A 15,428-nucleotide genomic window follows, 5' to 3' on the forward strand; every position below is an offset into this window, starting at 1 on the left:
GTATTTTTCAAGTGTGGTGGAAATGAAGAATATTCTCCCATAAAACACAATTAATTTTTAATCTGGTGCAAAAGCAGACCACACTTGTTGCCTGAAGAAGCATGTTTAAAACTGTAACAAAGATGCTTTTCACAATTACTTTAGGGAGGACTTAAGTGCCTGAGGTAGACTACTGATTTCTTCCTAGTATTGTATATTAGATGAAGTTCACATCTTAGGTGCACTCTATTGACATAAACGTACTTTGTCAATTTCCTAATGAGACCAGAAATAACTTGCACAGCAGCACAACTCTTAACGTACACTTAAGAGGCAAGCAGAAGGTGTGAATATGAAAGCATCTGGAAAATAAATTTGTATTCAAAGCTTCAGACCTTAGAGTGTTCTTCACTCTTGGGACTCTCTCAGTTCTTCACTCAATACTGCAGGGTTTTCTTTTTTAAGAGAGACACCATCATTAACTTACACACACTTCTTGTTTGATGGACAGCAGAATAAAATCATTAAGATAGTAGGTAAAAACTTTTCACTAATATCTCAACAGTACTGTTACACGATGGCCAAGATTTTAGAAAACTGGTAAAGTTAGGCTCCTAGGCTAGTATTTTTAAGGGGCCTCAGGCAGTTGGGTACCTAAGCTCCTTTGAATATCCCAAGCAAAGGCCCATTAGACAGCTCTTAAGTGGCCTGATTTGTTATGGGTGCTGAGAACTCAACAGCTCCTGTTGACTTCAATAATTTTGTAGTAAAATGGTTGATAAGTAGTCACTGCCATGTAACTAAGTCTTAATATGGCTTCCTGAGTAACTGCTTCCATGCCATGTTTCAGACAAGCCCAGTTTGAAATATGGGCAATATTTACTATTTTATGCAAGTTAAAACATCCAACTTACATAATACTGGCCTTACTGGGTCAGACCAAAGGTCCATCTAGCCCAGTATCCTGTCTTCTGACACTGACCAGTGCCAGGTGCCCCAGAGGGAATGAACAGAATGGTAATCATCAAGTGATCCATCCCTTGTTGCCCATTCCCAGCTTCTGGCAAACAGAGGCTAGGGACACTTCAGAGCATGGTTTTCCATCCCTGCCCATCCTGGCTAATAGCCACTGATGGACCTATCCTCTGTAAGTTTATCTAGCGCACTTCATGCTACTCTCTGAATTGGCAACAGAACATAAACAGTCAAACATCAGAAACCCTCAGGGAGGTAAATTTTTATCGGATTCTTCAAACAGTTGAACCAATGTAACTTTTGTTAAGTAAAACAAAATATGTATAAACAGGCCTAATCTTCAGCCACAGGCTATTTGAAATGGTTAAGGTATTAAACCCTTAAACACAGGTTTAAAAAAAAAAAAAAAAAACCTGACAAACCTTAGTAGTAAAATCAGCAGTCAGGTAAGACAAAACAAAGAACAAACAGATGGTAGGAGCATATCACTTCTCTGTAAATCTCCTGTGAGACTCACTGTGTGATCAGATACATAGATTTTATTAAATTTCTATCTACTACTAAGTCAACACCAGGTTTTACTCAATACTGTGGCTTAGCATGCTCAAGGGGCCAGATCTAGTGCAGGATGCATTTACATCTACTTTGAATAGACTTTTATGATTCTTAGGTTAAGGGATATTTTAGTTTACTCCTATGATCCTGGCTGGTAACACTGTTTAAAGAAAGTCATAATTAGATTTAGTGACATTCAATGTGACAAAGAAATAAAAATGACATGGTGATGAACAAAGAAGAAACAATCGCGACAGAACATGAATGGACTTGACAAGTTTTGTAGTGTATCACCTACAAAGAATTTATTTGTAGGTTGAGAAATAAGACAAAATTCAAATTCTTGGCCAGACACTTGACCTAAGTACTTCCGATGTCTTCACAGCAAAATATGGTGTGTTAACTATCACCATTTATAAAACACACCCTTTTTTCCCCACTGAGGATATAGCCTTAATGCTAGAGTTACAGACACTGTATTAAACTGAGCACAACTCCTCACAATAAGGCACTCTATTAGGCAACTGCATCTTTAACATACATATATGTATTTTAAAGCAGCAGCAACTATGGTGATTTCAGAGTAGCAGCCGTGTTAGTCTGTATTCGCAAAAAGAAAAGGAGTACTTGTGCCATCTTAGAGACTAACAAATTTATTTGAGCATACGCTTTCGTGAGTTACAGCTCGTAACACTTTTAATAATTCCTCCAACCAATTTGCAGGCGGGGGAGAGACTTCTATTTCCTCCATGCACTGCAGCAATAGCTTGAAACTTGCTGGCAGCATAAAACCAATCCAGCTTTGGGCAAGTTTTGGAGCTAAATTAAGATGGTAATTTTCCACCAATGATTTGACTGGTACAGCTTGCTCCCAGTTTGCTGCCAAAAACCTCTATAATTCTGCCAGCACAGTGTCTTATTCCAGCCAAACCACAGCTCCAAATAAGAAAAAAAATGTGCAACTGATTTATCAAAATAGGCTTTGTACTAGGCTAAGGTACAATAGACTGGGAACCCAGAAATCATGTGTTCGAATTTAATGTTTACCAACTTGTGATTGTCCTATCTACCTCACTACTAACTGAACAAAGCCTCCTATCCCACTGAGAGGTTATACAACTGGGAATAGAACAACTCTCTAATATGACAGACCTAAGTCCCAGTCACTTCAGATACAATGGATATGTCTACTCAGCGTTTTGGAGCGAGCAGGAGCAAGCCTCCCAGCCCACACTGACAGACTGTGTAGCACGGCTCACTCTAGTGCTCTAAAAAGAACTATAGAGTCAGCACTTTGAAGTTGCAGCTCAGGCTCTGCAATCCCCAGAGTAGGGTGGGCTTCAACATCTGGAGCACAACTTCAGAGCTCGTCTATAGAGCTATTTTCAGAGAACTAGCACAAGCCCCTCTAGTCCGAGTCTGCCAACCTGAGCGAGGAGGCTCACTCCCGCTCACTCTGGAATGCTGAGTAGACATACCCAATGTCCCAATGGAAAAAAGTTGCCCCAACTTTAATTATCTGCTATGCTGTTTAAAATGGGGCTATTCAGGCATATAAAACCTACTGTTATGGCGTATTATGCAACAGCATTTCTTAGTGGGTGATGCACAAATGGTAACAGGTTATTCCTTCTGTCAGCATTTGTAATTAATATCTTAGCACAGGTGCTAGTAATCTGTGCTGCAATGTTGGAAGCCCAGAGTTCCAACGCTGCTGATTCTGGGGGGGTATTTGCACATAATTCTCTTTATTTTACCTTTAAAAAAAAAAACAAGTAAATTACATATAGAAAGTGTCAAAAAAGTTAAGGATTGAAAAATCAAATACATTAGGACAACTAGAATAAAGCTTACTTGTTTAACTTCAATTCACTAACCACCAGCCCCCCACCACTTGCTATGAATTATGAGAGTCTGTAATTACAGAGCACATACTATTTTTTCCACAGGACCCTTGCTTCATTCAGTGGACAGGATGGATGCTGCTCAGGGAATAAATCAGTGTTGTGTAGGGAAGCAGGCTGTTGTCTGTTGAACTTCTGTCTCATCTGTTGTAGAAGTTGAAACTAGTATAGCGAATGAGACAGAGGACTGCAAAAAGAGAAAGGATGGTCATAGGGTTAAAGCAGTTGAATACCTACACCTCAGGGAATTCTGCACCAAAAAAAATTCAAGTTTCTGTGCACAATATTTTAAAATTCTACAAAATTCTCCATATTTTATCAAAACACCACAATATAATCACTCTGGTTTCAATTATTTTGGTAACTTATTTAAACTACAATACAATGGATGGAGAATAGGAAGCAATGGAGGAAATTCCCAAACAGTAATGTACTAGGTTTGACCCTTTATTTCTAGGTTATTAGTCAACAAATGTATGCAGCCATACGCTCAGTGCTACATCATAGGTAACTGAAGAGCAAGTGAGGGCTGGAGAATCAAACTCACAATTTATACTGGCTACTGACCATCTCCAGAAAGATCAGTAGCAAACAGTTCACGGAGCACATTTTGATAGGAAATTTTTTCAGTCCAAAAATGTAGACCAGTTCTAATCACGAAACCACCATAAGCATTTATAAGGCCATACTGTCCTTTACACCCCTCTGCCAATGTGAAGGAGCCCTAAAATTTTTATACCTGTTTTATACTCCTGTGGGAATTCACAAAGACAATGGGAACAATTCACTAAGCAGCCAGAACAGAAGGGACAGGGCCTGCCCCATGCCTACCTCCTCAGAAACACCCAGAAGCCCTGCCCCTCCATGTTGACTGTGCTGCAATAGCGAGTGAGAGGGACAGTCAGTCTCTCTCTCGCACGACTCCCCCCACACATACACACCCCCAGGCAATGATTTACGCCTCTGCCGGCTGCTCCAGCACCCGAGCCAACCTGCCTGTGCTGCCAGGGAGGGGCACATGACCTCTCCCGCAGCTTCGCTTTGCTTTCCCATCAGAAGTCATTTTTCTACAGGGAAGCAAAGAAATCTGCAGGGAACATGAATTCTGCGTATGTGCAGAGACACAGAATTCCCCCAGGAATAGAATATCACTCAGAACAACTAGGTCCTACCTCTGTTTCTCTCATAGCCCTTTTACATGATGCTGGGCAATGCACTTTACCTTTGTTTCAGTTTCCCATCAGTAAAGTACTATGAAAATATATGTTAAGTGTCATAGTTTCAGGGCAAATGAACCTGTTTTCCCCTGGCATGTTCCAGCAAGGGCACTCACTTAAGGCTTCCAGCTCCCACCAGCCACTTCTCGTGGGTGCAGACTAGTGTCTCTCACCCTCCTGACCAGGGATTTTCAGACTGCACAACTCCCTGCCTTACACTGTGATATCCCCAGCAAGGCAGACTGCCTAAAACAGGCCAGCACCTGCGCTTTGCTTTCTCTCATAAGGCTATAACCACTGTATTGCCTACAGTTATAAATTACCACACAATTCCTTCCGAGTAAGCACATTTATTCTGAAGATAAAAGCATGAGAAAAACAAAAACAAAAAACCACCAGTAAGAGTTCCTACACACATACTAAAAATCTTACCAGAAGTGACCCCCAACCCCAGCCTAGGGCTCAGGTAGGTTTTAGTCCTTCAAAACCCACAGATGAGTCTTCCCCAAGGTTACGAGTTCATATTCAATTTAGATCCAGAACAAGAACAAAGGCTGGGCAAATCAGCTGTTTCTTTATAAAGCTTGGGCCTTTGAACTTGGCCTTCTGTAACAGATAATCCGCAGACAAAGACCCTCGTCTCAGGGCATAGATAGTAAAAGCTGGGGGTTTTTCATAACTGGAATTGGATAATTTCCATTATTCTCTCCCTAAAGATTCCCCAGGGAACCCACTTATTGTCCAAAATTCCATATTCATCTGAGACATTTTCAATACAGTCTTTTGAACTCTCAGGTCTTCCATCTGTTACATCTCCCCACTATCGATATTACATGCAATCCTGGCACACAATAATACATAAACTTAATACTATATGGTCTTTCAAGGAAATTGCAGGAAATTGCCCTATTGGTCACATTAAGAACTTTGAAAAATTGATCTCTGAGGCCTCAAGTTTGGCAACCAATCAGTAGGCACACAAGATTAGCAGAGACTTGCAAGTTTTGGTCTGAGGGCCTCAGTTCCCAGTATATGAAAGCCCTCCATATCTAGAAGTGTGCTGAGGGAATCCCATGAAAAAAACAGTGTACAACCACAGCGCTACCAATTCGTTTTATGACAAGTTGCATGATATTTGGTGTTTCTTAAAGCCCCAGATCCTGGAATCCTGCAACTACATGTAGGTTTTCAGCTCTCATTTAAAGTTTCTAGCTCTCAGGTTTGCAGAGAAAAGCTTGAACACATGACCCAATTGTACCTTAAAAACTCAAAACCCAAACGTAAATAAAAGCCCAAAACTTTTTTCACCCAATCTCATGATTTTTTCCAACACTTGGGATTGGCAATACTGCAATCATGTAGCTGAAGCCTATAATGCATAAGCAGGAAGCCAAATTATGTATAATCAAAATTATTTCAAACATTTAACTTTTTTGAGCTTGACTTTGCAAGCTTAAAAACTTTAACCTAGGTTTTCTGGAAATAAAAGATCTTGGTAACAAGTGAACCAAAGTTATTGTCAAGTAACAGCTTTTCCCAATGATGAAGTAAAAAAGTGTTTGGTTTATCAGTGACAGAGGAAGGCCGAAAGAGTAAATGGGAATCATAAAACACTAAGAACTCGACCCATTTACACGTGTGCTTAGGTACAACTAATACATTTTTTCATTTGATCTAGTGCAGTATTGAAGTTACAGCCTAGGGTAATAATGAACATTTACAAGAAAGGAAATATTAGGCTGCTTATATCTGAATTTGTGACAACCACGGAGTAAGCTGCAGAATCATGAAATTTGTGATAAGACCTTCCATCTGAGGCTCTCATAGCACCTTAAAAAGAAACCTGTTACATCACCCATGAGATAGGCTAGTATTACCCCTATTTTAAAGGTGATGCAGAGCAAATTGCTCAAGGCTACACACAAAACCTGAGGCAAATCCAGGAGCAAGAGCCATGTCTCCTGACTCCCTGTTCCATATCTTTAGTTCAAGACCATCTTTCCTTCTCATGCAATCAACTGTAGATTGACATACGAAGGCATACTATTGCGTACCTTTGACCTTCTCATCTGCACAATCCCCACTAAACCACTCAAAGCAGGACTACTTCTAACTCCAAATTTAGGAGGAATTTGCCAATAGTCCTTTTTCTTTGAAGAGTCTGCGATAAAAGAGATTTCTTTCACAAATATGGGGGGGGGGGGGAACAGCCTTAAAAATCACAGATAGGTTTCTCTGAAAAGCCTAAGGGAGTTTGGCACCCATTATCAAATGTAAATGGGATCTTGGTATTAAATCCCTTAGGCTCCTTTGAAAATCTCAGCCTTCAGAGATCACAGGTCTGATGTCCAAGATTTACATTATTCAATCCTGCATTACTGACCAATTTAAGATCTATTACCTCAACATCTAGAAACATTCATCACTGGAGACCTGAGCTTCATAGCTTTCCAGTTAAATACAGCACTAGACATCAGACCTTAGGACCATTCAATCTTGGATGGGAGGCAGAGAAAGGAGTATTTTAGGGGCAGGGGGAGGTGTCTTCTAAAGCTATTTAAAGTCTATACTATTACTAAGTTCGTCCTCCCTCTGCATGTATAGTTGTGTTCATAGTACTAGAGTCATCTGGCTCCTCAGGAAGAAGGATGTTAAGAGTATCTTTTAAAAAAAATAAAAATAAAAAACTCTACAAAACTTAAGTGAAGTGTGACTTCACAGTCTGATGGTTTAAAAGTTTCATAATCTTTTGGAATGACCATACTTCATTTCTGCCCATTTGATTCTGAAATTAGGTGGAACAAGCAGAAAGTCAAACAGAAGTTATTTCAGCTCCCTTCACCAAGGTAGTACGATTGTCATTTATTAGTGAGGTTGGCAACCTAAAATCTTGTTTTCTGCTACTCTGATATCCAAATAGGAGAAGCTGCCTTACGTGATTTCGCACTGAGCTCAGCAAGGTTGACCACCTCCTCATTCTAATGAGGACCTCACCAGAGTTATTCATGCCTTTGTCACCTTCAGACTGAATCACAACAATTGGCTTTTGTGGATACAGAGCCAATGTAGTTTTTATACATTTTCACAAAATGCACACTTAAATCTTACAAATATATTTCAGCTTGCCAATGTGTTATAAACTTGTGGCTTGTGATTTTCAAGAACCATATATTTATGTTTGTGGGTTATAACTTGACACACACGACTATAATATTTGCTGTCCAAAGTGCAATGTCAATTCTACCACACGTGCAAACTGGCTATGTCAAGTTAACTCAAATACCCCCAACTTTCCAAAGCAGAGTTAGAAACCACTTCTGAAGTTATGTTACTTTCCACAAGTGATGTCAGCAGCTTTTCACAGTTTAATTGGTCAGAGCATAGCTAGCTCTTTGTAAATAAATTTATACTGTCAGTATAAAGTGGAGTCAAACACACTTGCTTTTACAAGTTGCTTATTAGTACATAACTCCTTCACTGAAAGACAAGTTACTCAGTCTTACCACTTGTCAAGGTTGCTTCCCCACTCTGAGCTCTAGGGTACAGATGTGGGGACCTGCATGAAAGACCCCCTAAGCTTATTCTTACCAGCTTAGGTTAAAAGCTGCCACCACCAAAGTGTTACACAAAGGACAGGGGAAGTGCCCACTTGGAAAAGTCTTTCCCCCCCCGCCCCGCCAAAAAAATATCCCCCCAAGAACTACATAGAATACATAAGGGTTGGAAGGGACCCCAGAAGGTCATCTAGTCCAACCCCCTCCTCAAAGCAGGACCAATTCCCAGTTAAATCATCCCAGCCAGGGCTTTGTCAAGCCTGACCTTAAAAACCTCTAAGGAAGGAGATTCTACCACCTCCCTAGGTAACGCATTCCAGTGTTTCACCACCCTCTTAGTGAAAAAGTTTTTCCTAATATCCAATATAAACCTCCCCCACTGCAACTTGAGACCGTTACTCCTCGTTCTGTCATCTGCTACCATTGAGAACAGTCTAGAGCCATCCTCTTTGGAACCCCCTTTCAGGTAGTTGAAAGCAGCTATCAAATCCCCCCTCATTCTTCTCTTCTGCAGGCTAAACAATCCCAGCTCCCTCAGCCTCTCCTCATAACTCATGTGTTCCAGACCCTGAATCATTTTTGTTGCCCTTCACTGGACTCTCTCCAATTTATCCACATCCTTCTTGAAGTGTGGGGCCCAAAACTGGACACAGTACTCCAGATGAGCTGGATGGGGGATGTTCCAGATGGGGGAGGTTTAGATTGGATATTAGGAAAAACTTTTTCACTAAGAGGGTGGTGAAACACTGGAATGCATTACCTAGGGAGGTGGTAGAATCTCCTTCCTTAGAGGTTTTTAAGGTCAGGCTTGACAAAGCCCTGGCTGGGATGATTTAACTGGGAATTGGTCCTGCTTTGAGCAGGGGGTTGGACTAGATGACCTTCTGGGGTCCCTTCCAACCCTGATATTCTATGATTCTATGAGGCCTCACCAATGTCGAATAGAGGGGAACGATCACGTCCCTCGATCTGCTCGCTATGCCCCTACTTATACATCCCAAAATGCCATTGGCCTTCTTGGCAACAAGGGCACACTGCTGACTCATATCTAGTTTCTCGTCCACTGTCACCCCTAGGTCCTTTTCCGCAGAACTGCTGCCTAGCCATTCGGTCCCTAGTCTGTAGCTATGCATTGGGTTCTTCCGTCCTAAGTGCAGGACCCTGCACTTATCCTTATTGAACCTCATCAGATTTCTTTTGGCCCAATCCTCCAATTTGTCTAGGTCCTTCTGTATCCTATCCCTCCCCTCCAGCGTACCTACCACTCCTCCCAGTTTAGTATCATCCGCAAATTTGCTGAGAGTGCAATCCACACCATCCTCCAGATCATTTATGAAGATATTGAACAAAACCGGCCCCAGGACCGACCCTTGGGGCACTCCACTTGATACCGGCTGCCAACTAGACATGGAGCCATTGATCACTACCCGTTGAGCCCGACAATCTAGCCAGCTTTCTACCCACCTTATAGTGCATTCATCCAGCCCATACTTCTTTAACTTGCTGACAAGAATACTGTGGGAGACCGTGTCAAAAGCTTTGCTAAAGTCAAGAAACAATACATCCACTGCTTTCCCTTCATCCACAGAACCAGTAATCTCATCATAAAAGGCGATTAGATTAGTCAGGCATGACCTTCCCCCTTGGTGAATCCATGCTGGCTGTTCCTGATCACTTTCCTCTCATGCAAGTGCATCAGGATTGATTCTTTGAGGACCTGCTCCATGATTTTTCCAGGGACTGAGGTGAGGCTGACTGGCCTGTAGTTCCCAGGATCCTCCTTCTTCCCTTTTTTAAAGATTGGCACTACATTAGCCTTTTTCCAGTCATCCGGGACTTCCCCCATTCGCCACGAGTTTTCAAAGATAATGGCAATGGCTCTGCAATCACAGCCGCCAATTCCTTCAGCACTCTCGGATGCAACTCGTCCGGCCCCATGGACTTGTGCACGTCCAGCTTTTCTAAATAGTCCCTAACCACCTCTATCTCCACAGAGGGCTGGCCATCTCTTCCCCATTTTGTGATGCCCAGCGCAGCAGTCTGGGAGCTGACCTTGTTAGTGAAAACAGAGGCAAAAAAAGCATTGAGTACATTAGCTTTTTCCACATCCTCTGTCACTAGGTTGCCTCCCTCATTCAGTAAGGGGCCCACACTTTCCTTGGCTTTCTTCTTGTTGCCAACATACCTGAAGAAACTCTTCTTGTTACTCTTGACATCTCTCGCTAGCTGCAGCTCCAGGTGAGATTTGGCCCTCCTGATTTCATTCCTACATGCCCGAGAAATATTTTTATACTCTTCCCTGGTCATATGTCCAACCTTCCACTTCTTGTAAGCTTCTTTTTTATGTTTAAGATCCGCTAGGATTTCACCATTAAGCCAAGCTGGTCGCCTGCCATATTTACTGTTCTTTCGACTCATTGGGATGGTTTGTCCCTGTAACCTCAACAGGGATTCCTTGAAATACAGCCAGCTCTCCTGGACTCCTTTCCCCTTCAAGTTAGTCCCCCAGGGGATCCTGGCCATCCGTTCCCTGAGGGAGTCGAAGTCTGCTTTCCTGAAGTCCAGGGTCCGTATCCTGCTGCTTACCTTTCTTCCCTGCGTCAGGATCCTGAACTCAACCAACTCATGGTCACTGCCTCCCAGATTCCCATCCACTTTTGCTTCCCCCACTAATTCTACCCGGTTTGTGAGCAGCAGGTCAAGAAAAGCGCCCCCCCTAGTTGGCTCCTCTAGCACTTGCGCCAGGAAATTGTCCCCTATGCTTTCCAAAAACTTCCTGGATTGTCTATGCACCGCTGTATTGCTCTCCCAGCAGGTATCAGGAAAATTAAAGTCACCCATGAGAATCAGGGCATGCGATCTAGTAGCTTCTGTGAGCTGCCGGAAGAAAGCCTCATCTACCTCATCCCCCTGGTCCGGTGGTCTATAGCAGACTCCCACCACTACATCACTCTTGTTGCACACACTTCTAAACTTAATCCAGAGACACTCAGGTTTTTCTACAGTTTCGTACCAGAGCTCTGAGCAGTCACACTGCTCCCTTACATACAGTGCTACTCCCCCACCTTTTCTGCCCTGCCTCCTCCAAATTATTAAGAATAGTTTGCAGCGCACCATTACCCTTTACATACAAAAAGGTATCCCCAGATAAGTTATTCAGTAAATCAGGAAGTGCAATCCACACCCCTCTTACAAGCTTTGAAGAACAGTAACACCTTCAAAAATTTATACTCTAAAGAAAATAACGATACATTTTGAGAACAAAGACCAGAATTAGAACAGTTTTACTGTTCACAGGGCTCATGAGGATGGAATCATAGTCCGATCATACATGACACTAATACAATAAGCTCTGCATGGTACGATAGCAAGGCTTCCTGCAGGGGACCCCAAAGGGCCTGATACACTCTGTCACAGCCCCTTAGTTGTGTCTTTTCTAAACTCAACAGTGCCACGTTTTTTAATCTCTCTTCATATGGAAGCTGTTCCATACCCCTAATCATTTTTGTTGCCTTTCTCTGTACCTTTTCCATTTCTAATTTATTTTCTGAGATGGCAGACCAAAACTGCATGCGGTATCCAAGGTGTGAGCAGATGTATATAGTGGCATTATGATATTTACGGTCTTATTACCTATCCCTTTTCCTAAGGTTCCTAACATTGTTAGCTTTTGTGACTGCTGCTTCACATTGAGCAGATGTTTTCAGATAACTATTCATGATGACTTCAAGATCTTTTCTTGAGTGCTAACAGCTAATTTAGACCCATAATTTAATGCCTCAAACCTTTCTAAACCTGTAGTAATCCTATCCAAATAAAGAACTGTTACAGGTGCAACCTTTTTTTTTTTTTTTTTTTTTTTTTAAAAACAATCCCATTGTATTCTTCTCTGAATACAGTCTAGCTCATTAATAAGTGATCAAAATCACTGCTGGAGGCATCAGGCTTTTGGGGAGAAAAGCTATTCATTTTCATGGGCTATCCCAAATTAGGTATACTAGCAAAAGTTACAGAAAGAATTTGTAATATACTAAGAGAAAATGTTACAATGGATTTTTTTGTTGGGAATTAAAAGCCACAAATTACCAGTCATTAAAAAGGCACTTGGATTCAATTTAGATCACACTCTTGTGTAAAAACATGTATTAAAAGGAGATGAAGATTCTTAACTTCCAGTTATTAAAGAATTGTTTAAAGAACCCTTATACTATTATGTCATGAAGGACAAAGTCCCTTCAAAATCATCAAGATGTCAACGGAAGGCAATGCTGTGGTGAGACACCAACCACCACTAGCTGCTAAAAGCAGAGCGGTGCTGGAATTTAATTGATTGCACCTATTTTATTTGTAACTTCTCATTTTTACTGGGATGTTAAAAGTTTTATTAAACAAAGCCTGAATTAGAGCATTACAGTCATTCAACTAACTAAAATTCAGGGTTCAACGGAAAATCTGAATATCTGTATATTTGTGTCACCAAAAGTCTCAAACAATGATCAACATCTTCACGTTCCTTGATCTTTCTGACCCAGGGACAACTGTCTCCTATTAATTGGCAAATCAGAAGGTGAAAAAGGTCATTCTGCTGAAATGCTCCATAAAAATCCTTGTAACTGCAAGAAAATCCCCCCCAATCCCTTCCTAGGCTTAATATTTAGACATTTGAGTCAAGGGATACCTTCATTCAGACTTGCATGAAGTGAAGTCATCCAAGAGCCTTACAGAGTTCAATGCAAAATGAGCCTTCCATAAACTCCTCTGGTCAGCAGCTCTTGAAACCCACAGGATGGTGCCTGCAACAACATACAGAAGTACTATGCTCTCATCTTGCCACCTACTCTCCCCAGTATTTTGGTCTTTCAGAGATAAACTGAAGCAGCCATGAGAATACAGATTGTACAGTTTGTTGACCTCATTTAACATCTTATATCTGGGGGCTTGGAAAGCTGCAGTTCCGGTTTCTGTGATTTAACTATCCTGGTCCTCCAACAACATTGTCAAACTCCAACAAAAAAGAAAGGTTAGAACCTGCTATTCTGCTTTGTTTACTTACACAGCTTTTTTTAAAACCCAAGATTATCTTTAATCATGAAAGTATTAACAGGCCCCCAATAATTGATTTTCAGTTATTCTTTAAGCATTCTCTATATTTAAGTCTTCTACAGTTTCATACATGCGTTCAACTTGGGACCATGAAACAAATTTTGAAAGATTAGCCTTTAACTTTCCTAAACTTTAAAGAACTATGTAGCTGAAGAGGCAAAACAGATTAATTGTTAGATTGTAAGCACTGATGCAGGAATTCTCTTACTATATGAATGCACAGCTTTTAACAATGGGACTTTCTTCTCAACTGGGGCTTCTGGTACTGCTGCAGATATAGCCAAAACAGAATTACAGAATGTGCATCTAAATGTGGTATTGCACCCAAGATACAAAACTTTCTCTTTGTCCAGAAGAAATTCAGCTTTTCAGAGACAATAGGCAAATTGATCTGTTGACCTGTAAGTTTCCTGTCTTCATGTAATTAGATCCAGAGATGCGTTACAATGAGTACTTCAGCCTGTTTGCAGCTCAGGGGCGGAACCAGACCTGTCAGCCACTGGAAGCAGAAGAATGTCCCACACTCCAAAGCTGCCTCCAGTTGCCATCTACCACCTCTCTTCTCCACCTTAAAAGGTTGAACAAACATTGCAAACAGCTTAGATTCATCAGCAGAAAACTAATCACTTGCTTTACTTGGCTACCGAGTAAGAAGTTTGAAAATGTATCCAGAGTAACAATTCTTCATATGAGGACTTTCTACTTTGCTGATACAGAAGGATTTTGCATTCCTAGCAAAGGAGACTATAAAATTCAGTGAGTAACAGACATCTTTCAGCCTATGCATAGTCTCTAATTTCCAATTAAATTTGACTTCTAAACTTTATTACATGAAAGCATTTAAACACTGCCCATAAATTCAGAAATCAAGCTATTTATTAAACATTACCAAGTCTGCAGAGATACCATATGCTTAGAAACTATGACATAGCTACAGGTTAATCTAGATAGAGTAGAAGTTTATATTCTTAATTTACTTTGTCACTGTCATAACATTAGTGTTAAGAGAATTCCCCTTTGTAAACTAAGAAAAAGTTTCACAGTAACAGTTTCCAAGAAATCATGAATGTCGATGTGAACATAAGACGTTTCAAATCAATTTAAACACCTTCAGTTGAAAACATATGGGTTTTACCTTCAGATAAGTGTACAACAGGTTACCATCTGAAGTTACTATTTATTCCACATATAGCAAGAAAGTGTTATCATTATTAGTCAAATCAGAACACATAAGAGCACACACAGCACTGAGCAGTCTAGTATGAAATGTAACTTTCACTAATCTGTTGGGCTTGCCTTGTTTCAAAACAGATATAGTTAAAGCAGAACCACCAGCTAGGCCCGGTCTACACAAATTTTGTCAGCATAACCCATGTATGTTAGCATGGAACAGGGGAGGAGCACACCCACATTTGTGACCAGCCTAGCCATGCAAGTAAAAGATCTAGTGTAGATGCAGGCAAAGAGTTATTTTGCAGGAATAGCTGATTTTATTCAGAGAGCTAGTATAAGCTACCCTCTTGTCAATATAAACTCCATCTCCCCTGGGAGATTTTGCTGGACCTAGCTACTATTGCTCGCAGAGGTGACTGAAAAACCCTTTACAATTTAAAGGGTAGCTGCTTCTACACTATGAGCTTATACTGGCATAGTTATGGCACCATAGCTATGCTGCTGTAGTTCCATGGTGCAGACATGGCCTAAACTATAAACCACACTTACACCCACTGCATTAAGTAAGTTGTTTTAATTCACATAATTGGTGGTTTACCTCATATTAGCATCCTAGTATAAACAGTGCAACTTGTAGTTTTCACACATTAGCAGGTCAAAAACTGTAGGATGCCGCTTGTATTTATCTAGGTCTGCTAATATATGTAAAAATTACAAGCTGCCTTGTCCACGCTAGGATTTTACCAGGTATTCATTACCATGAGATTGATCCATCTTTTTCCTAATGAAAAGTCACAGGTTATACTTACACTAGATGACTTTGGCAATCAATTAATTCAAGGAAAGTAAACTGCCTAGTGTAGACAAGTCCCAAGCATAGTACACTTCTAGTGATATGTCAAGGAAATAACGTAACTACTTCTAGTTAATGACATTTGGTATAATGTTCTATAGCACTATATATTTAG

The 15,428-nt window shown here is 40.9% G+C and overlaps 1 protein-coding gene across 15 annotated transcripts in view; it reads right to left on the reverse strand.

Annotated features, from left to right (window-relative positions):
* Positions 1-15,428, reverse strand: part of PCGF3 (polycomb group ring finger 3) — a 108,589-nt gene that overhangs the window by 60,863 nt on the left and 32,298 nt on the right. For 9 of the 15 annotated variants that reach the window (XM_073345797.1, XM_073345787.1, XM_073345786.1 and 6 more), the window contains exon 2: positions 3,445-3,600. The exons of 3 other annotated variants lie outside the window; for them this stretch is intronic. The gene's annotated coding sequence lies outside the window, so the exon portion shown is untranslated. Of the gene's footprint in view, positions 1-3,444; positions 3,601-12,862; positions 12,978-13,495; positions 13,647-13,686; positions 13,856-15,428 lie in introns of those variants that run through there. 3 more of the 15 variants (XM_073345783.1, XM_073345784.1, XM_073345782.1) reach the window with 3 other exon arrangements.

Source organism: Lepidochelys kempii, chromosome 5 (assembly GCF_965140265.1).
Source record: "Lepidochelys kempii isolate rLepKem1 chromosome 5, rLepKem1.hap2, whole genome shotgun sequence".
Classification (NCBI taxonomy): Eukaryota; Metazoa; Chordata; order Testudines; family Cheloniidae; genus Lepidochelys; species Lepidochelys kempii.